At 36.2% G+C, this 24,681-nt stretch overlaps 2 pseudogenes; both read left to right on the top strand.

The window, feature by feature from the left end:
• Nucleotides 1–15,386: 15,386 nt before the first annotated feature.
• On the top strand, nucleotides 15,387–16,339 carry LOC107505941 (annotated as a pseudogene).
• A 1,938-nt stretch (nucleotides 16,340–18,277) lies between these two features.
• On the top strand, nucleotides 18,278–18,396 carry LOC118603669 (annotated as a pseudogene).
• The last annotated feature ends 6,285 nt before the right edge of the window (nucleotides 18,397–24,681 follow it).

Below are 24,681 nucleotides of genomic sequence, written 5' to 3'. Positions count from 1 at the left end.
TTTAGGACTGGCCTGTCCTCTGAACCAATATTTGTTTCCTCTTTAATATGTTTCTACCCCCTCAGTAGGAAAAGCCTGATGTTGTCCATTCCTCCTATGCCTGGGTTCATCACATTTATCTGGGGAATGCAGTTAGCCTTTTAGAAAATCCCACTGTGGCTGCAAAGCTGCAGTTAACTTTATTAGTACTAAAGCTAATCTTTGATCTTCTTTTGTGAGGCTCCTGTGTCTCATTTCTCAATTAGTCCTCTATTGAAAGTGCAAAGATTAGGATGAGTAATTACCATCTTTAACAACCCCAACAATCTTCTTTCTTCCCTTTCATACACTCAGTGATTCAGCCCATAGTTTCGCTTGGTTTTTCCCAAATATGTAGGGCTTTACTGGGCTTCCAGGTTTTTTGTTTTGGGGGCTTTTCGGTGTTTGTTTGTTTTTAGCTGGTCTACCTGCAGTGCACTCTTCCCTCCTCTACTGTTGACCCACTTATTATTCATGACTCATAACAATATATTTCTAGTATGTCATAAAACTGATAACATATTTTCTTAGTAACAATATAATAAAAATCTATAATGGGGCATGATTTCTGAGTAAAATTTTAAAGTAAAGCTATGGTCATTAATCTCTTATAAAAGCAAAATTGCACCATATACTAAAACATATGATTATTTTACATCAAAAACCAATTCTCTAATTTTATAAAATGTGCAATGAACCACTTCCTGAATTAATTACCTAAGGAAACACAATAAGCAATAATGTGCAATTAGATGGCCTGTAAAAAATAAACCTCCATCTATGAATAGTTATTTAAAAATAAGCCTTGTAATATTGACCACTTAAAACATGAATGTTATGTGTGTTATATATTTAAAAGCATTTAATTAAAAATAATGTTGTTAGCTTTAACAAACTTTTTTTTTTAATCTGGAGATGAATTGACAGCCTTCATTATTTTATAAATTTGCCTTGAAATTTTTGATGTAGTACACATGTTAAGTAGATAGCTGTGTAATATATAAGCCATGTTTATATTTATCCTGTTTTCATTAGAACAGCATAACTTGGCAAATTCTTTTAAGAAATAACCATTGTCATAAAATAAAATAGAAAAACTAATTATCATTGATTAATACACAGAAAAATCCCAAAGTACTACTCCATACAACATGGATGAATCTATTTACTGACATAATGATGACCAAAATAATCCAGAAAACAAAACATATGATGTTCAAGAACAGGCAAAAGCATCCTATAAAAATAGAAGCCAAAATATGGTAATTTCTTGTGGATAGAGAGGTATTGTTGAATGGAGAGGTGCACGAGGGAACTCTCTGAGTTGCTGGAAGGATCTGTATCATTGTCTGCATAGTGATTACAGATTGTGTTGTACTAAAAATTTCTGCACTTCATGTATGTTATACATAGTGTAGGGCGAAGAAATGTAAGTATGTCATAAATGGATTTATATAAAGGAATTCTGGGTATGATGGACTATGACCCCACTAACTGACACTTCTGCATAAAAATATTAAATCTGGATACATTTAAAGAAAAGCAGAACATTTACCTGAAGGTGCTGGAAAGTGAATAGAGCAGACAGACCCTGGTAGGGAATGAACATCCACTCTGAAGAAGAAAGATAGAGAGCCATACTATATAAGTTCCCATCTTTACAGCTTTTCCCCTAGCACTAAGTGTAGTCTTCATGATGCCCATGTAGAAAAATTTACACTCTTGTGCAAGGAACCAGGTAAGAGAAGCCAAAAAACTCATGAATACTAAAGAGAGTTGGGGAGATTCTGAAAATAAATGAGACAGAGAACCCCCAAACTAGATTCATCACCTCTCTGATGAATCATAAATTGCACATGTGCAGAACAGACTCAAGGCAGTTCAGATAAAGACAAAATATCTGAACTGGTATCAGAAATACTGCCCAAGAAACAGAGTATATAACTCAAGCCCAGACAAGACAAGAACATTCTCTGATAAAAGGAGAGAAACATAACACATTGGGGGGCAAGAGTGCCATCAGAAGCTTAGCACACTGTGGAAAAAGAACAGAAAAAGAAAAGAAAAAAAAAAACAGTTCCAGTATCTTCACTTAACATTCACAGTTGAAGATACAATCCAAAATTACCTGATATAGAACTAAGAAAATGGAAAAACAGTTGTTTCAGACCACAAGATGAGCTAGATGTTGGAACTAATTGATGAGAATTTTAAAAGCAGTTATTACACCTATTCTCAATAAGGTAACACAAAACATGTTAATAAGTGAAAAATCTCAAGTGAGGAATGATAAATATCAACATATAAATAGAAACACTAAAAAAGAATGTTCTATGGAAAGATACAACTTCTGAAATAATAGAATGGATGTACCTAACAGCTGAATGGACATGACAAGAAAAGTCTAAGTAATCTTGAAGCTTGTCTAATAGAAACGATGTAATATGAAATACAGAGTGAAAGATTGACAAGCATGAACAAAGTATAAGAGGTCTGTTAAAGCATATCAGATGGTCAAACAAATGTTTAATTGTAATACTAAAAATATCTGAAGAAATTACCCCTCTGAATTTTCAAAATTTGATTAAAGACCAATATTTTTAGGTATAAGATGCTAGATGAAATCCAAGCAGAATTCATATAAAGAAGCTATATGACAACAAATCATACTGAAACTGTTAAAATCAAAGATGAAGAACTTTAAAAATAAGCAAGAGAAAGTAAAATATTGCATACAAATTGATAAAAGGCTAATTTCTCTCCAGAAAACTTGGAAGCCCAAATAAAGTATAGCAACAAATTTAAAGTACTAAAAGAAACACATGTACACCATTAACTTAGAATTTTATATTTAGCAAAAATATTCAATAATGAAAGCAAAATAAAGACATTTTTAAGAGGAAAATGAGAGAACCCATTGCCAGTAGACCGGTAGTACCAGGAAATATAAAAATAAAATAAAATAACTCTTCAGGCTAAAGGAAAATGACATCAGATGAAAACTTGAATCTTTAAAAAAAAGAAAAAAGGACACTAAGAATTGAAAATATACGAATAATATCTTGGTATATATCCAAAAGAATTGAAAATAGGATCACAAAGAGATATTCACATACTCATCTTCACTGCAGCATTATTTATGATAGCCAAGAGGTACAAGCAACATAAATGCCTACCAACAGTTGAATGGATAAAGAAAATGTGATATATACACTCAATGGAATATTTTTCAGGCTTAGTAAAGAAGGAAATCCTATCATAAGCTACTATATGGATGAAACTTGAGGACCTTCTGCTAAGTGAAATATGCCAAGCACAAAAAGACAAACATTTCATGACTCCATTCATATGAGGTGCTGAGACTAGTCAAATTCATAGAGACAAAAAATAAAACGGTGGTTACCAGGGGCTAGGGAGATAGGAAAAGGGGAATTGTTGTTCAGCAAATACGGTTACGGTTTTGCAAGATAAAAAAGTTCTAGGGGTCTATAGCACAAAAATATGCACATAGTTAACACCATCGTACTGTACCCTTGATGGTTAAAATGATAAATTTTATGTTATATGGTTTCGACCGCAATAAAAAATATTTTTTTATGTCATTTTCTCTCAACTTTAGAAACTATGTAACTGTTTAAACAAAATTATAACATTTTATTGTGGAATTTATGATATATGTAGGTGTACTATATATACATATATAATAAATATAACATAAATGATGGGTGATGTGCATCTGTGTGTTGCAAAATTTCTTTAATTTACATGAAATAGTACATTATTAACTATAAAAAGACTGGGTGGTTCAGCTGGTATATCGTAATTAGGCAACCACTAACAAATTAATGCAAAGAAGTATTGTTTAGAAAATCAACAGAAAAGTTAACATCAAATTGTAAAAAGTCTGTAAATAAAATCAGGGAAAAGAGAAACAGAGGTACAAAAAATAGAGTAGATAATTATAAAACAAAACTAAAACAGAAGAGTCAAATCAAAACATATCAATAATTCCATTAAACCTTAATGAGTTAAACACTTCAATTAAGAAAAGGAGATTTGTACGTGGATTCTAAACAAATAAACAAACATAACAACAAGACCCATCTATATGCCATGTATTAGGGACACTTTAAAATATAAATATGTTTGAAAACATTTATCCGTAACCCAATGTTTGTTGAAGCACTATTCACAGTAGCCAAGACATAGAAAAAAACGAAGTGCCCTTCAATAGATAATTGTATCAAGAAGATGTGATACATATATACAATGGAATATTACTCAGCCGTAAGAAAAGACAACATAATACCATTTGCAACAACATCGATGGATTTTGAGATTATCAGGCTAAGTAAATAAGTCAAACAGAAAAAGAACCATATGATTTCACTCATATGTGAGATATAAAACTGAAAGCAGCAAATGAACAAGACAAACAAACAGAGACTAATGGACACAGACAACAGTTTAGTGGTTACCAGAGGGAAGGGGGAAGGGGAAAGGTAGAAAAGGGTAAAAGGAATCAAATATATGGTGATGGGAGAAAATTTAATTAACTTTGGGTGGTGAACACATGATGGAATATACATATGACATATTATTGAATTGTGCACTTGAAACCTATATAATTTTATGAACCAATGTCACCTTAATAAACTTAATAATATAATCAAAAAAATGATTGGTGGACTGGTAATGATGGCGTAGAAAGCAGAGGCTATACATGCCTCATCTAGTGGCCACACCAAAATTATAACAAAACTACAGAGCAACCAGTACACAGAGTTGCCTGAGGTCTGGCTGAACAGAATCCCACAACTAAGTACAAAAATAATAGGTCATCTCAAACCAGTAGGAGAGGCAGAGATGCAAAATGGCCCAGTCCCACAACTGTGGGTGGTGATCGAGAATCAGGAGGGCTCTCACCCTCCTGAAGACCGAGAGTTCTCCACCACACACTTGGCTCCCCAGCCCAGGGTTGCAGAGCCAGGAAGAGAAGTCCCCACAAACTCTGACTGTGAAAACCAGCAGATTGTAGCTGAATAAGACAGGGGGCAGTGGAAGTTGCAAAAATTCCTCTTAAAGGGCCAATGCCCAGCTTTACTCATTGACGGACTCACTCGCTCTGAGCTCCAGAGCTGAAACAGCTGCTCAGGGGGCACCAGGGACATACAGGGAGGCACTGAGTTATCAGGCTTTGGGGTGAGAGCTGGAGGGGTAGCTTTCTCCCAGAAAGAAGTACAGGTAGAAGCCATTGTTCCTTTGTTGAGCCCTCCCGCTTCCCAGACTGCAGAGACAGGCGCCACGGCCTTACTGAGTCACAACCAACTTGGATAACCCAGGTCACCCTGCCCAGGGGATTTACTGAGACTCTGCCCTTCCCAATTTGCAGGCCCACCCAAGTTGCTCCCAGTGATTTATTCCATGTATTGGCTTCTGCTACAAACTTTCATAAAATCTTCTCTGCCTCTTTGGGCCTTCTCCTGTGCACCCCTTACATAAGACCCCCATGCAGCTTACCAAAGCCCTACTCTTTAGGTTTGAATTGGCCAGTCTGGCCTTAGCCTGGGTACCCCAAAGCACTCTACCCATAGGTTGTAATAAAGGTGTGCTCCAGATCCTAAAGCTCTCTCACTGTCTGCATTCTGCCTTGACCTTCTTGTGTAGTCCCTTGAGGCATGCCTTGTACTTATTTCAGGACATAAGTAATAAACTGCTCTATTTCAATTTATCCTGTCTGTTGTTGAAGCAAGGGCTTACCATCTAACGTCCTGTGTTCCACTTAGCAAATGTTAATTTTTAAAATTAAATATGTTAGGGTAACAAATATTAATTTAAAAAGGCATAACAATATGGAATATGTTCTTTGACCACAATACAATTAGATTAGAAATTGGCAACAATAAGTTAAAATGGAAACCCCTCAAATTTTAAAATTTAAGCAATGTACTTCTAAATAATAATTGGATTTTTTTAAAAAAGGATATATTCTCAGAGAAGATGAAACATTTTTAGAACCTAAAGATCATGAAATTATATATATCAAAAATTTGTGAGTAGTTAAGTAGCACATAGAGGGAAATTTATAGCTTAAATGCTGCTATCAGAAAAGAAGGTATTAAATAAATGATCCAAGTTTCTACCTTGAAAGCTTAAAAAAAAAGAGTGAAATTAAACCCAAACTAAGCAAAAAGAAGAAAATAAAAACAATCAACAGAAATCAATAAAACAGAAACAGAAAACCAGCAGAAAAAAAAATGAATATAACCAAAAGCTATTCTTTGAAGAGATCAATAAAATTGATAAACAGCTACCCAGACTAATAAAGAAAAATAATAGAGAAGATATAAATTACCAATATATGGAGATCCTATAGACACCAAAAAATCATAACATTGTGCCATTAAATTAGACAATATAGAAAGAAGGAACAAATTTCTTGAAAGACTCACTCAAGTTACCAAGACTGACCCAACAAAGAAACAGAAATTATGAGTAGCTCGGTAACTGCAAAAGAAATTGAATTTTAACAGAAAGTCTTCCCACAAAAAGCCTGGGATCAAGCTGGTTCGTAAATTAATTTTATTAAACACTCAAAGTCAAAATAATTCGAACTCTACGCACGGTCTTTCAGAAAATGGAGGAAAGACTACTTCTCAGCTTTCTTAGGATGTCTTTATTACCTTGAAACTCAAAGACATCACAAGGAAACACAGATCAATACTCGTTATAAACAAAAATATTTAAATCCTTAATAAAATATTAGCAACTTGAATCCAACAATAAGTAACAACATAATATTTCAAAATAGAGTTTCTTCTGAGAATGCTTTTTTGGTTTAACTTCTAAACAGCAAACATGTAATTCACCATATTTATAGAAAAAAGGAGAAAAACCATATGACATCTACAAAAGACAGAGGAAAAAGCATTTGAAAAAAGTCCCTTTTTTCATGCCCTTGTATCATACCCTTTTATGATACAAGTTTTCAGAAGAGAACATCTTCTTTGGATTCAAGATGTCTATGAGAAATGTACAGCTGACATATTTAGTATTGAAAGACTCAATATCTTCTAAGATCAGAAATAAAGTAAGCATATCTATACTTCTCATTTCTATTTAACATTGTACTGAAGTTCTCTAATAAGGCAAAAGACAAATACTTGACAAACATATCAAAAAGAAAGGATTAAATCTGTTCTTATTTGTGGATGACTAATCACATAAGTAGAAAACATGAAAGAATCTACAAAAAAGTAATACAACTAATAAGTGAATGAGTTTCACAAAGTCTCGGGATTTACAGGTGATACAAAAATCACTTATATTTCTATATATGAGCAATGAATAGTTAAAAAACACAATTTTTAAATTTCCAATTACAGTAGTATCAAAAATACTAAAGAATAAATTTACCAAAGATGCTCAACAAGCAAAACACTGCAAAGGGAAATTAAAGAATGAATGTAGCCTTATACCATGCTCATGGACTTGAAAACTAAATATTATTATGATGACAATCCTACCCAAATTAATCTATAGATGCAAATGCAATCTCAATCAAAATTCCAACAGGCTTATAAAAAACAATAGTTTATTTTAAAATTTATCTGAAAAGGCCTATTATAGTGAAAACAATTTTGAAGAGGAAGAACAAAGTTGGATTTCTACTACTTGATCTCAAGACTATACATTTACAATAATCAAGTAATAGACATATAGATCAATAGAACAAGACAATGCAAAAAATAAACCCATATTTGCATAGTCATTTGATTTTGACAATGGTGTAAAGGCAATACAATGGGGAAAAAGATACCATTTCAACAAAGGGTGCTGGAATAACTAGATATCTAAATGGAAAAAATAACCCTCAGCCATTATCTCACTATTTGTACAAATTAACTTAAAATAAATGATTGTCTTCAATGTAAGAGTTAAAGCTTTTACATTACTAGAAGAAAGTGTATAAGAAAATTCTCATAGAGAGTTAGGCAAAGATTTCCTAAGCATAAACTAAAAAGAAAAACATGATTAAAAGAACTCCATTAAAATTATTATGGCCACCCTTACCTTACCTCTTAAGAGGCTGGAGCATTACTTTGTGGTGAAACTGATTAGCCCAAAAAGAAAAAGCTGGATCTGAAGGATAGGAGTTGCCTAATAATACAGCCCACACAAAACACAGAAGACTAAAGTCCTCCTGTTAACTAATCTGGCCAAAGCACATCAGTGTCTTGTTAGTTTAGGACACTTTTAATTTCAAGGAAAGAGCCAAGGATTACTAAACAGTTTTTTTTTATTGTAACATGAAAAGAGATTTAGATGAAACAGAATGTTAAGGCAGTCTCTGTACCACACAGCTCTGTTTTTGTAGTAAATCCCTCTAACATATATGATATGCTGGGGAAAAAGAGATTGTTTCTAGATTTTTGATTGAAATAGTCTGGAAATGATAACTTAAGTGATCTTTCTCATAGTTTTTTGCTCCTTCTTAGTTGGTCTCCAAAACACAATTTCAGACAAGTGTTTTCACCTCTGGGCCATAATTCAAAAGTAAACCATGCCAGTAACTCACTGGGGCAGAACTCTTGGGAAAATGCCAGGGACATAAACAAAAGGGGGAAACCTGCATCTATGAACTCGATCATTGGATCCAAGCAACACACCAGCATAATCCCTGTGGCGAAGCAGCAGTGTACCTGTGAGCATGTGCTGTGCAGCAGTCTGTGCAAGTGACATGATACCACTAAGTGTGGGCATGCAGAGCAGTCAGGATGGGCAGAATGAGGACACAGTGGCTTCAGGCAGCTGGCTCTGAGTAGAGAATGTCTGCAGTTACAGCCTGGGAGCTATATATAGATATCTCAATGTAATAAAATAGCCCAGAAACAAACCCACACCTATATGGTCCATCAGTCTGACGAAGGAGACAAGAATATACAAGGGATACTGTAAAGAGACGGTAAAGACAGCCTCTTTGATAAGACATGCTGGGAAAACGGGACAGACACATGCAAAAAATTAAATTAAATTAAACCAACTTCTTACAATATATACAAAAATAAAGTCCAAGTGGATTACAGACTTAAATCTAAGACCCGAAACCACAAAACTCCTAGAATAAAACACAGGCCATAAACTCATTAGCATTAGTCTTAGCAACAACTTTCTGGATATGTCTCTATGGAACAAGGCAAGAAAAGAAGTAAAAGAAACAAATGAGACTCCATCAAACTAAAAAGCTCTACCCAGTGTAGAAACCATCAACAAAATGAAAGACAACTTGCCAACCCGGAGAAGATAGCCACAATTTACACATCTAAGGGGTTAATACCCAAAATATAGAAAGAACACATACCATTTAAGAGCAGAGAAACAAACAAGTTTAAAAAGGGGCAGAGGACCTAAACAGACATTTGTCCCAAGAGGACATACAGATGGCCAACAGACATATGAAAAGATGCTCAAGGTCACCAGTTAGACAAATGCAAATTAAAATCACAGTGAGATATCATCTCACACCTGTCAGAATGGCTATCATCTATAAATCAACAAACAGCAAATATTGGCTAGGATGCAGAGAAAAGGGAACCCTCATGCACTGCTGCTGGAAATGTAAATTGCTGCAGCTACTAAGGAAAATAGTTTGGAGGTTCCTTAAACAATTGAAAATAGAACTATTTTATGACCGGGCAATTCTACTTCTAGGTATTTATCCAAAGACATCCAAAACACTAATGCAAAAAGGATATATGCACCCTTATGTTCACGGCAGCACCATCTATAATAGCCAAGACATAGAAGCGACCTAAGTGGAAATGGATAAACAACTGGAGAAAGATGACATGGCACATTATTGCCATGGCATATTATTTGGCCTTAAAAATAAACAAATTATTGCAACAACACGAGTGGATCTGGAGAGTACTATGCTAAATGAAATAAATCAGACTGAGAGGGAGAAATACTACATATGAGCTCACTTATCTATGTGGGATCTAAAGAACAAAATAAAAGAACAAAACAAGAAACAGGCCCGTAGAAAACAGAGAAACAACTGATGATTGCCAGAGAAGAGGGTGGGATCGGGGTGTTCAGGTGAAAAAGGTAAAGGGATTAAGAAATACACAGTGGTAATTCCAAAGTAATCATGGAGACGTAAAGTCCACCGTAGAGAATACAATCCATAATACAGTAACAACTATGTATAGTGCCAGCTGGGTACTGGACCAATCACGGGGCAATTGCATAAATTTTATAAATGTCTAACTACTGTGTTGCGCATCTACAACTAATACAAAAGAACACTGAATGTCAACTGTCAAGTTTAAAACTAATTAAATTGGGGAGGAAAAAGAAAACAAGGGGATTATAATTCTCAGCAAAAGAAAACCAGACACGCTGCCTACCAGAGGCTCACGTCAGATTGAAAGACATGCACAGACGGACGGCATGTAAAGGGATGGGAAAAGATATTTCATGAAAAGGGAAATAAAACAGCAGGGGTAGCAATATGTACCTCAGACAAAATAGACATTCAAGCAAAGGCAATAAGAGACGAAAAATAAATAAATAAAAAGACGTCACATAATGATAAAGAGATCCCTCCAAGAAGATATAATCCTTGTAAACACTGATGCCCCCAACACAGGAGGACCTAAATACAGCAACTATATTGACCGATACAGGGAGAGAGCGACCATAATACATGAACAGTGGGGGATTTTAACACTCTATTGACATCAATGGACTCATCTTCCAGGCAGAAAAGCAACTAGAAAACATCAGTATTTAATGACAAACTAGTCCAGATAGACTTAATTGATATTTTTAGAGCATTTCACCCCAAAGCAGCAGAATATACATTCCTATCAAACACACATGGAACATTTTCCGGAAAGGACTACACATGAGGCCACAAAAAAAGTCTCAATAAGTTTAAGAAGACTGGAATCACACCAAGAGTCTTCTCTAATTACAATGATATGAAACTAGAAATCAATACAAGAAAAAAAAAAACAAACATGTACAGACAAATGGATGCCAAAGAAGACGCTACTAAACAATAAACAGCTTAACAAGAAAATCAAGGAAGAAATCGAAAGATACTTTGAGACAAATGAAAACACAATGACCCCAGATCTACAGGACACACTGAAAGCAGTCTGAAGAGGGACATTCATAGCAATATGGGCTTACCTGAGGAAGCGAGAAAGGTCTCAAAAACAATGTAACCTTTCACTTAAAGGAAGAGAGAAAGAAGAATAAATAAGAACAGAGATACAATGAATCATTAGTGAATACTTAGAATAATTATAGGCCAACACATCAATACATTCAACAGTCTATAAGAAATGGATCAATTTCTAGAAGCATGTGACCTTCTAAGACTAAAACAAGACAACACAGAAAATCTAAACAGATCAATTATGACCAAGGAAATTGAAGCAGTCATCAAAACGCTCCCTACAAATAAATGTCCAGAATCATATGGTTTCACAGGTAAATTCTATCACAAAACATTTAACAAATTAATATCTATCCTTCTTAAACCATTTCAAAAAATTGAAGAAAGAGGAACTCTTCCAAACTCATTTTACAAAACAAGCATTGTCATGATACTGACACCAAACAAACGTCTTAGAAAAAAAGAAACCTACAGGCCAATGTTCTTGATGAACATGCATGCAACGTATCTCAACAACATACTAGCACACTGGATTCAACAAGACATTATAGGATTACACTCTATGACCAAGTGAGATCTCTGGCAGGATACAAGGGTGGGTCAACATCCATAAACCAATCAATGTGATACATTGAAGAATGAAGGTTAAAAATCGTACCTCAGAAAAAGCTCAACATCTGTGATAGAAAGTCTCAACAAAGTGGGTAGAGAAGACATACCTTAACGTAATCAAGGCTATATATGACAAACCCACAGGTAACATCTTCCGTCATGAAAATCTGACTTTCCTCTAAGATCACGAACAAGACAAGTACATCCACAATCGCCACTTCTCTTTAACATAGTACTAGGAGTCCCAGGCACAGCAAAAAAAAAAAAAAAACAAAAAACAAACAAAAAAAAAACCCAAGAAATCGAAGGCCTCAAAGTCAGAAAAGAAGAAGTACAGCTACTATTTGCAGATGACGTGACACTACGTGTAGGAAACCCTGAAGACTCCACTGAAAAAACTATCACAACTGATCCATGAATTTACTAATTTACAGGATACAAAATCGATAGACAGAGATCTGTTGCATTTCTCTACTCCAACAAGAAACTATCAGAAGGAGGAACGAAACAATCCCATTTGCAGTTGCATCAAAAAGCAGAAAACACTTAGGAATAAATTTAAACCAGTGAAAGACCTGCACCCTGAATACTGTAAGACACTGACAACACTGAATAGGTTACAAATAAATGGAAGGACATACCATGCGCATCTATTAGAAGGATGAATATTGTTCAAACGTCCTTACCACCCAAAGCAACATACCGATTCAGTACAGTTCCTCCAAAATAGCAATAGCCTTCGTCTCAGAACTAGAACAACTAATCCTAAAATTTATATGGAACCACAAAAGGCCCTGAATAGCCAAGGAAACCTCAAGAAAGAAAGCAAGAATGAGGTGTCACACTCCCTAATTTCAAACTACACGACAAAACCACGATCATCAAAATAGTCTGGTAATGGCATAAAAACAGATAGATACACATTTCTGGGCTATTTTATTACATTGAGATATAGGTATCTCAATGTAATAAAATAGCCCAAATAGCCTAGAATATCTCAGTGTATCTGGTCTAGAAGCAAGAGATTATTCTCGAAATGACATGTCAGGCTACTGGCCAGGACACTGTTAATTATAGGAAGGAGGCTTGATTGTGGATGGGACTCAAATGATAATGGGCCAGGCTGCTTCTCTTTAAGTAGGTGGGGCCTGGTGGCTTTATACTGCCCTCTCATTAATGAGGTGTGTGGCAGGGAGGGGTAGGGGAGAATGAGTTAAGAGAGGGAGTACTGTGCAACTACCCATTTAATTGGTGTTGAATGTAGTTTGAGTTTACTTAAATGCATTGAAGGCCCTCATTTTGTTGTTGTTGTGGGATTGAATATCCAAAACTTGACCAAGACATTTACTCCAGCAAGGTCTTTATCTCCATGACAGATTCAATTTTCATTCCTGATTTATTCTTCAAAACTTCTCTGCATTTGGTATTGAATATTACTCCCTGCCACAAGTCTTTTACCAAAATATTTTAATCAAATTACTATTCCTTGTGAGACCCCTCAAAATCCTCTAGAAATGTTAGCAAATGCATTAAATGGTAGAGTAATGGAAAGATCATAAACATTGAAATTTAGAGGTAAAAGATTTCCTTAAGATGCACTGATACATTAATTTCTTACTATGCGACTTTGGGAAAGTCATATATACTCCAACTTTATTATCTGTAAAATGGAAAAATGATACAGTCTCAAAGGTTTATGAGGACTGATTAAGATATGATATATGTGAAGGTGCTTTGTAAACTATAGAGTGTGGTATAAAAGTCAGTTCTTGCCTTAACTGTGGGCTCAGCCAGTTTGAGAAATGGAGAAGAAGCCACTGGGAAAACACCTGGGCAAAGGTCCCCCTGGTATTCCAGTCTCTCAGGCCTATAGCCAGTTCCATTCTCAGCAGCACTAATGGGTCACCTAGACTAGGGATAAGTCTGGCGAGGTGATCGTTAGTGACCGAAACCTTTGCTCTCCAGAGGAAACTCTAAGAGTAAGATAAGGTCATGTTACTTCTGATCACCTAAATCAGACAAAGACGGTGCTAGAAAAAAATATAGAGACCAATATCCCACATGAATTTATACACCAAAAAAAAAAAATCAACTGTAAACACTGGCAAATAAAATCCAACATAATACAAAAATAGTTTTATACAATTTTGAAGTGGAGCTTAACCCTAGGAACACAAGGTTGATTTCACATATGAAAATCAATTAATGTGATTCACCAAATTAACCAAATAAAAAAGAAAATCAAAAAAATTAACTGAATAAGTGTAGTGAAAGCATTAGACAGAACCCAACATCCATTCATGAAAAAAATCTAGGAATAGAAGGAAATTTACTCAATCTGATAAAGGGCATATATAAAAAATCATTATTATTTAATATCAGAAATACATCAAGGTTGACATCTACAACTGCTCATATGCAACATTGTAGCGGAGGGCCTACTAAGTTCTACAAAGCTAGAAAAATTAAAAAGTATCAATTAGAAAGAAAAGCTAAACAGATAATGTTTTACATAGAAAAGACCCGTGAATCTACAGAGAAGCTACTAGAACTACTAAGAGAGTTTAGTAAGGTTAGAGGGGACAAGCTCAATACAAAAAAAAAAAAAAATGTGTTTCTATATACTAGTAACAAGCAATTAGAAAAAAATAGCACCATGTACAATAGTGCCAAAAGCATGAAATTCTTAGCAAAAATTTAATAAAATGTGTATGAGCCTGGTACACTGAAAACAACAAAATATTGCAAGAGAAATGAAATGGTCCTAAATTAATAGAAAGACATGCTATAATTATAGAAAGGAAAAATAAAAAATCTCCCTAAATTGCTCTACTGAGTCAATGTACTTTCAATCAATATCCCACTATAATTTTGCAAAAATTGACAGGTTGTATCTATAATTTATATATAAATGGAAAGGATCTAGCCTAAACATAACACCCTGAAAAAATAAGAACAAACTTGGAGGATTTACACTATTTGATTTCAAAATTTGTTCTAAAGATTCTGTAATCAAGACACTGTAGTACTGGCATAAAGATAAGAGTATAGATCGGTGGAATAGAGCAGCGGTGGAAATAGACTTACATGCATATGGTTAATTTATTTTCAACAAAGTTACTAAAGCAATTCAATAAAGAAAGTCTTCAATAAACGATGCTGGACAATTGGAAATCCAGATGATAACAAATGGACTAAAAGAGGGTTTGCCTAAATATAATATTTAAAACTATAAAATCTTTAGAAACAGGAAAAAATCTTTCTCATTTTGTGTTAGAGAAAGTTTTCCTTAAGATAAATAAAGCTAAAGCAAACAAAGCATGAACTCTAAAATAAAAAATGTTCATAAACTGGATTTCAACACTGTTAAATACTTTTTCTCTTCAAAGACTGTTAAAAATAAAAAATACAAATCAAAAATTAGAAAATATTTATAAAATATACACCCAATAAAGGACTTATATCTAGACTATATAATTTATGAATCATAAAAATACAAATTATATATATATATCTTTTACTTACAACTTAATTTGAAAATGAAAAAGAGCCCTGTTGGCTGCAGATGCGAGGCAGGGTGAGGTGCGGTGGTGGGGGGAGAGGGTTCAGTGTTTTCCACAGAGCTGGGAGCGAGACTCTGAACGCGTTTCTCTCAGAAAAAAAAAGGGGGGGGAATGGAAAGGCCCATTCTACTTCATCCAGGGTGTAGACCCACAGTTTGGACTGACAAAGGCCTGGTCCACTGGAGACTGTGACAACAATGGAGATGAGTGGGGCAGGAGATCTATCTAACTGAGCAAGCTGTTCAGGCCATCAACAGGCTGAACCCTGTTGTTTTGTGTGGCGACCTCACCCATTCCATGTCTGCGACACCCTGACGAAAGAAGCAGACAGAGAACCTGCAGAGAGTGCTCAGGATAGTGGACAGGGAGATTCTGCTGGTCCTTGTCAACTGCAACCATGATGTGGGCAACATCCCCACCCCTGAGACCACCGTGGAGTTCTAGCAGACTTGGAGAGATGACTATTTCAGCTTCTGGGTTGGGTGCATCCTATTCCTCATCCTCAACTTTCAGTTCCTGAACGATGCCTCCAGGTGTCCCGCCTTGAAGCTGGCCCAGGCCCAGTGGCTAGACCTCCAGCAGCTGAGCATCGTAGGGCAGCAGAAATGCCAGCACACCATCATCTTCCAGGAAATCCCGCCATTCTTCCAAAGCATCGACAAGAACGACTACTTCAACCTCACCAAGACCGTTCAAAGGAAAATGACAGACAAGTTTGCCAAAGCAGGTATCAAAGCTGTATTCTCAGGCCACTACCACAGGAATTCCTGGGGCACCTGCCAGAACCTTGACATGGTGGTGTCATCTGCCATTGGATGTCAGTTGGGCAGATACCCATGGGCTCCAAGTCATGGTGGTCCCTGCTGAGAAAATCACTCAGCTGTACTACGGTTTAGATGAGTTGAGTGAGAAAGGAGTAGAAGATGACCTGATGGATTTGACGAAGATAAAATGATTGCTGTTTATGATTCATTTACAGTTTCCTTCCACTGTTTCTTTGTTTTCTTTTGTTTTGTTTTGTTGCGAAAAACACCAGCTGCACACAACCACTTATTGACTATAAAAGTATGCCAGGCAGATTTGTGAATTTATGTCCTTTTGCATAAATCAGAGAGCTGGGTCCTATCCTAAATTATATTCGAAATAGAACTGCTCTCCCTTTCAAAAAGAGAAGAGGGTAGGCGTTGGAGCCTGGGAATATAAAAATTAAATGATATTGGAATATCTTTGCATGGGTGTTTGAGTGAAGCCTTCTAATAATATGTTTTCTGCTTTTGAATTACATTGTTTTCAGGTAGCATATGGTGAAATGTCTACCTGTGGACCTTAATCCCAAATTGATATCCAAGTGTAATCTTTCATTAAGTCCTTGAACAAACTGCATCTTTGTTAAATGTGGTCATGACTCCCATGCATGGCAAAACAAAGATCATCTCCTTTCCCTCCTAACAAAACAACAATGTGTCCCATGGCCAGAGCCATGTAGACTCATTTTAACAAGGAGCTGAGTAGCCAACATTTGCTGTTAAATTCTGAGACTTCTATGATTGCTGATGATGCAGTTGATATAAGTCAAAGTTTTAGTTGGCCTTCTTGATGACTCAAAAAGTAACTTTGCACATAAATTAGCCATGTATAGAAATCTTATCCAAGGGACTAGAACAAGAGCCGCCTCCTCTGCAGTCGCTCAGTAGCATGCTCTGAGTTTATTCACATTCATATTTGATGCTGCAGTAACTCTGCAGGTTGGTGTCCTCATGTAATCAGAGTGACCCCTCCATTTGTGAGACTCTTTACTGTGTCTACGTGAACAGAAAAAGTGGGATGGATGCAAAGTTCTTCATAGAAACAAAGACAAAATTCCAGTGCAGTGGAACGTGGATGGCTAAACTCAGCATTATTTTCATGTAATCCCCGTTGCTTCATCTTCTCTGTAGCTCCTGACCACTGTCTTAGTTCATCTACATGGTCTTTTCCAGCAGTTAACTCAGTGGACAAGGAACCTAGGTACTCCCAATCCTGCCAGGAACACCGCACAGCTTTACACAGTAGCACTCAGTCATCCAAAAATGCCATTAACAGCGACCGGTTACAAATGAACTGCAAAGTCCATTAAGATAAAAGACTTTCTTGTTAAAAAGTTTATGCAACGTAGCAAAACCATGAGAAATTAAGTAGAAAGATAATTAGATATGCAAATTCATGAGAAAGAAAGACAAAAAGTTATTTATACCACAGATCAGTGACACACTGTAGCCCATTGTTATGTGGCAGGAAAAAATTAAAAATTTTTTAAATTAGAAAAAAAATAAAATGGAAGATTTTCACAGACACTTCGTTAGAGAAATGCACATTAAAATGAAATGAAATACAACTACACACACATTAGATGGTTTAAAATGACAAAATTGAAAATACAAGGGTTAGCAAGGATTTTAATGAGATGGAACACTCATGATAGGAATGTTTCGAAAACAATTTCCAGCTTCTTATAAAATTAAACTTATATTTACTATACAACCTGCTAATGTTACTCCTAGGTATTTATCTACTCCTAGATATTACCCAAAAGAAACAAAAGCAAGTTTTTCTGGTCTTATTTTATAGTTTTTTATGTGTAATATAAAAAAATTTTAAATTTATACTTAAATATAGTCTTCTATGTGCCACTTAACAAACTAGAATACAATAATCTGAAAAAAAATCATAGTGTGAGGAACAACTCGAATTTTAAAGGATGATAACTCAATAATAAAAATTAAAATACATAGGGTAAAACTTAAAGGTGATGAAATCTCTCAAAAGTATAGAAAATGGTCAAAGAGATAGAAAAGAGAAGGATAACTTGTATATTAGATTGAAGAAATACTCTGAATGAAAATGAAAATACCCAGTCTACGGCCATGCCACCCTGGACAAGCCCGATCCCGTCTGATCTCAGAAGTTAAGCAGGGTCAGGCCTGGTTAGGACTTGGATGAGAGACCACCTAGGAAGACCAGGCACTGTAGAAATAAAAAGTAAAAAATAAGGGATTGTAAGCTGACAAGGTTCTTGCAATCTGTGAGGTCAACCAAGAGTTGCCTCACCAAAAATTAAAAATAAAATTTTAAAAAATAAAAGAAAAAGAAAATACCCACATTATTGTGAAATGTAAGGACACTGTGGATAAAGACCTTAAAAGCTTTGAGTAAGGAAGGGGAGAGAGAGAGAAGGGAAGAAAGAGAGAGAGAGAGAGGTAGTAGCAGGGTGGGGTGGGGAAGTAGAGAAGAGAGACAGATACATTGACATCATATACAAAGGAAAAAAATAAGTATGTTACTGGAATTCTCAGCAACAATACTGGGATCTGGAAAAGAAGGTATCCAACACAGAGTAGAAAGGTAGTTTCAGGCTCATGGCCATGCCTCAAGTCTAAAGAGCAATCAATCCAGATACACACAGAAGGATGGAAGCCTCCGGGAGAAAAGAAAAATGGATGGATTGTCAATTTCCATATGTTTGGACATTTGGAAATTAAAATTGATGAGTGTTTGATGGGTAGTGCATAGTATGTGAAAATATAAAGGAAAGATAGATGGATTTAGGCAATTACCCAATTTCAGGAAAAATTTCAGATAGTACAAATAAGAAATATAATTAGAATACGTTATTTGGATCTGTCATCATGGTTATTTTTATAGTTCTAATAGTATAGACATTAAGTACTGAGAATGAAAAATTGTAGTATAACTTTTTGGGAGGATAGGAAGAGGAACTGGGGTGGGAGAGAGTTAGAGAACTAAATCCACATCTACGTGTAAGCAATACATTAAAAAATATGTAGTAATAACTATTATGAGTTAGCTCCATTATATACTGACCAGTGAACAATAGTCCTAAATAGAGGAATCCTTTCATTATGGAAGAGTTTGAGTCTTTGGCAACAATTCCCTTTATATCTAGGATTTGCTGCCTGTATTCATTCACAGTTACAATGAGGCAAGGAGTACCAGGAAGATCCAAGTAATGTTTCTGGGTTCCACATATAGTCCATTCTACCCCCATGAGTAAAAGCAGCTCTTGCTGATTAGGATTATTTCTGCCATGATGGAGAATTTACTTCTTGTCTGCTGATCCCAGGCATGGGGTGTTTGAAGTACCTTAGTGGCAGCCATAACTTACAGTTTAGTGGGACACTTGCCATGTCCTTTGAGAGCTAGCACTTCCAACCCTCTAGAACCCAGAATTGCTGAGACGCAAAACACAAAATCCCCTAGTGGACCATTGGAGGCAATGATAAATGGAGCCATTCCTACTTCTACCTCTTGGTTCCAGGAACTGAAGAATGCCATTCTATCCATTCAGAGGATGGTTATTACCTGTGAGCTGGCACTTTACCTGTGCTTTAAGACTGTTCTGATGCTATGTTGCTGGCTGCTGCTGGATGGTGTTTACTGTGCGTTATAATCAGGGAGATCCAGGATCATGGACATATGTTCCCACTTCTTTCAATATGCAGTGGGTCTCCCGTTCAGAAGCTAATCAGTCATTCCATAATGATGCCAAATAAGGCTCTGCAGAAAAGAAAAGCAAATCTATACCGAGAATGCATGTTTCAGACCCTTAGTTCTCCTCAACAAGGGCCCTGATTTGAGGATAGCAGTCTAAACATTCAAATGCCTTTGGAGTGTTGTGTCTGTCTTCTACTATTAAACTTTGGTCTTCTGCTCAGGCTGGAGGTAAGGACCTCTTTGTATGGTTTTGTTGTGTTTTGTTTGCTTTAGGACCTCTTTGTATATTATCTATCAAAGAGACACTCTGGCTCTCACACTGAGCCATTATCTGTTTACTCATTAATGATCTGACATCTGTCTGCAGAGTGACTTAGCGGTAACCAGCCAACTCTCTGTCTCTGAAGGGATTGTTTACGAAGGTTTGAATCACTGCACCTACAGCAGTGTTCTCCACAGGAACATATTCCTAAGTAGCCATCAATGAAATCTTTGGTAATTGAGCAGCCACTGTGTGCCAGGCACAAAGCACGCCAACCTTATGAACCAGGATAATGAACTCTTTGCCCACCTGACAATGAGTTGAGTCAGACTCAAGACCCATCTTACCATATTTTAGATTGAACCAAATTTGTTACCACTTGCATTAGTCCAAGTCTGCTGAGAAGCAGATTCCAAGACAAGATTAGATGTGTAACACCTATCAGGAGAAATGAGGTGGGAGCTACAGGAAGCTAGAAGAGCCATCGACCTGGTGAGGCTGATGGTAAGGGTGACAGAGAATTCATGAGCCTAAATCCATGGGAGGAGTCCTACATCTGGCAAGAACAGGCCTACTTTAAAACTCCTGTTCCTTTTAGTTTTTGTCAGTCATTTGAGCAGGAGGTAGTGAGCATGACCTCAGTGCTAATGTGGGAATGATTGATTTTAGTGTGTAGCAGCAGGGTCAGTCACTTACACTTTCTGAAGTCATAAATCTGAGAAGTTTCATTTCATTAAAAATTATTTTTAAAATGATTTTTAAAATGAAAAGATAAGTCGCTGTTTAGAGAAAAAACTGGAGTAATGTGTTATGGGGCTTATAATAAAGTGAAATTAAATATAAGACAATAATTACAAAGAACTAAGGAAGAAATGGAAATATACTCTTTCAAGAGTTTTTTTATATTTGATTTTTTTGATATATAAGTATTATTTCAAGATAGATTTTGATAAGATAAGGTTACATATTGTCAACACCATTAGAGAACACTAATAAAATGGGATATAATTAATAAGCTGAGAGAGAAAACACTAATATAAAAAAAGGCAGGAAAAGAGGGGTGGGGGAAGGATAAAGTCCAGATGAGATAAGTAGAAAACAAATTGCAAGATTGTAGGCTTACTTTAATAATTACAATGAATATGAAAAGTCTAAACATGCCAATTAGAATGCAGAAAAAGTTACACTGGATAAAAATTAAATAAAAACCAAATTATACGCAGTTTAAATGAATCACATTTTAAATACATAGTTTTTTTTATATAGATTGGGAGAGATATACTGTGCAAGACCTAATCATAAGAAACCTAAAATAGCTATAAATTTCTTGGGACTACATCAAGCTAAACAGGTTTTGCACAGCAAAGGAAACCATTGACAAAACAAAAAGACAAGCTACTGACCGGGATAAGATATTTGCCATGATACATCCAAAAATGTGTTAATATCCAAAAATTTATAAAGAGCTTGTACAACTCACCACCAAAAAAGTAAACAATCTAATTTAAAAATGGGAAGAAGACCTGAAGAGACATTTCTCCAAAGAGGACATACAAATGGCCAATAGACATATAACAGATGCTCAATGTCACTAATCATTAGAGAAATGCAAATTAAAACCACAATGAGGTATCACCTCACACCTGTCAGAATGGTTATCATCAATAAAGCAACAAGTATTGAAGAGGATGTGGAGAAAGGGAACCCTCATGAACTGTCGGTGGGATTGCAAATTGGTGCAGCCACTATGGAAAACAATATGGAGTTTCCTCAAAAAATTAAAAACAGAACTACCTTATAACTCCAATCCCAGTTCTGGATATTTATCCTAAGAAATGCAAACCTCTAATTCAAAAAGATTATGCACCTCTATGTTCGTTGCAGCATTATTTAGAATAGCCAAGGTATGAAAGCAACCTAAGTGCCCATCAATAGGTGATCAAATAAAAAGAGGTGAGGGGAGACTGGGCAAAATGGCACAGATGATAGTGGGTTTTGTTCATCTGCTCTTAAAACCACATCAGAGTTGTGATGGAAACACAGAGCAAACAGCAAGCAGTCACCTGAGGTATAGATGAACAGAGGTCCTACAACTAGGGAGAGAAATAAGAAATCACTCTGCAATGGTAGGAGGGAGGAGGAGGCGAGGGAGCGAGGGAGCAAGTGTTCAAGGCTGCCCAGTCCCGAGTGGCTGAGTGGGACAGAAGCTGTAGCAGTGACAGCTGCAGACACCTCTTAAAGAGTTGGTGTCCCAAGAAGACTTTTGTGGTGATGGATTCCATCACTAGTTCTGAGGACCAGCACCCAGTTGGGGGATCAGGGACTTACAGGAGAACACTAAGTTGTCTGACCAAGGGCCAGAGGCAAGGCTTTCTCCTGGGCAGAAGTGCTGGGGGAATTCATAGTTCCTCTGTTGAGCCCTTCCCCCTCCTAGTGTGCAGGCTCAGCACCGCCAGAGCTGAGAGGCCATCAAACTGTATAACAGAGGTCGCTAAGCCCAGAGGATTCCCTGGAACTCTGCCTCCCCCAACTCATAGCTCTACCCAAGCCACATACAGTTGTGTCCTTGGTGAGTCCCCTGTGCAACTTGCTGAGTAAGCTCCAAGACCCACACTGGTGACAGCTGACCTTGGTTTCTAGTATGGTTTCTTGAGGCAACTATAAGCATGGCATCTGTGGATTGCTTGCTGACTCTTAATAGGTGGCCCTGGAGGGGCACAGGGTGGGGCTAAACTTGGCCTGCAGCTGAACTACCTCTGGACACCTACTATGCAAACCCACACTAATAAGACTGGGAGACTTAGGATCTTTCCTTAGTACGTAGAAACAGACACAGAAGGAAGCCAAAATGGGAAGGCAAAAAAGCAGAAATCATATGAGAAAACAGAACAGAGATCCAGGAAAATGGAGTCAAGCAAGCTAACAGATGCAGAGTTCAAAACACTGGTTATAAAGATGTTCAATGAACTTGGGGAAAGTATAGATGAACTCAGTGAGAACTTTAACAAAGAGATAAAAAACACATAAAATGGAAATAGAAACTATAAAAGTGAACTAATTAGAAATAAAGAATACATTATCCAAGACAAAGAGTATATTAAAAGGAATTAACAGAGTAGATGAAGAGGATCGAACCACTGATACAGAGAACGAGGAAGCCAAGGTCACCGAATCAGAATAACAATCAAAAAGAAGCCAAGACTATAATAATAATTTAAGGAGTCTTTGGGACAAAATTAAGTGTAAAAACATCCATGTAATAGGAGTACCTGAAAGAGGAGAGGGTGAACAAGAAGTGGAAAACCTATTCCAAGAAATAATGTTGGAAAACTTCCCTAACCTGGTGAAAGAAATAGACACACAACCCCAGGAAGCTCAGAGAGTCCCAAGAAAGAGGAACCCAAAGAGGCCCACACCAAGACACATTAAAATGCCAAAGGTTATCTACAAAGAGAGAATCTTAAAAGCAGTAAGAGAAAAGCTGTTAGTTACCTAGAAGGGGGAGCCCATAAGACTGGCAGCTGATTTCTCAAAAGAGGCTCTCTGCAGGACAGAAGGGCTTGGCACAAAATATTCAATGTGATGAAAACCCAGGGTCTACAACCAAGAATACATTATGCTGCCAAGCTATCATTTGGAGTCAAAGGACAGATAAAAACCTTCCCAGATAAATATAAGCTAAAGGAATTCATCAACACCAAGTTAATACTACAAGAAATGTTGGAGGGACTTCTTTAAGAAGAAAAAAACATGCATTAAAAGCAGGAATAAAGAATGATAATAACTACATACCTATCAACAAGTACCTCAAATGGAAAAGAATTAAGTTCTCCAACCAAAACACAGAGTGGCTGAATGGATAAGAAAGCAAGACCCCCACATATGCTGCCTACAAGAGACTCACTTCAGATTAAAAGACTCACACAGGCTAAAAAGAAGAAGATAGAAAAAGATATTGCCTTAATGGTCCTAGAGGATATTGCGTTAAATGAAGTTAGTTAAGTAGAAAAAGACATATACCACATGATTTCACATACATGCAAATCTAAAGAACAAAATAAACAATAACAGCAATAACAGAAACAAGCTCATAGATATAGAGCTCTGACTCCCTCCTTGTTTTAGCTAATCCCGTATGCCACTACAGTCTAAAATATTTTGAGAGCTACTAGACAGGAGGAGGGTCAGGGGGTCGGCGAAAGGTTTAAGAAATACAAATGGAAAGTTACAAAATAGTCATGGATATATAAAATGTAGCTTAAGGAAAATAGTTAACAATGTTGTAATACATATGTAAGGGGAAGAGGAGTACTAGATTTAGTGGGGTGATCACTTGAGCTCTAATCACTACGCTGTACAACTGAAACTAATATAGTATTGTTATCCAACTATAATATTAAAAAACTCATTGAATTGTACAATGTAAATACGAGCAACTAATTGTCTATTTTATTTTAATAAAGCTGGGGGAAACATGATACATATATACAATGAAATATTACTAAGCCATAAAAAAAGAATTAAATCTTACCATTTACAACAAC

This window comes from Rousettus aegyptiacus, unplaced genomic scaffold, assembly GCF_014176215.1.
Source record: "Rousettus aegyptiacus isolate mRouAeg1 unplaced genomic scaffold, mRouAeg1.p scaffold_m13_p_5, whole genome shotgun sequence".
NCBI classification, from domain to species: domain Eukaryota; kingdom Metazoa; phylum Chordata; class Mammalia; order Chiroptera; family Pteropodidae; genus Rousettus; species Rousettus aegyptiacus.
Note: the sequence above shows the minus strand (reverse complement) of the source record. Positions and strands in the feature narration are given on the sequence as shown.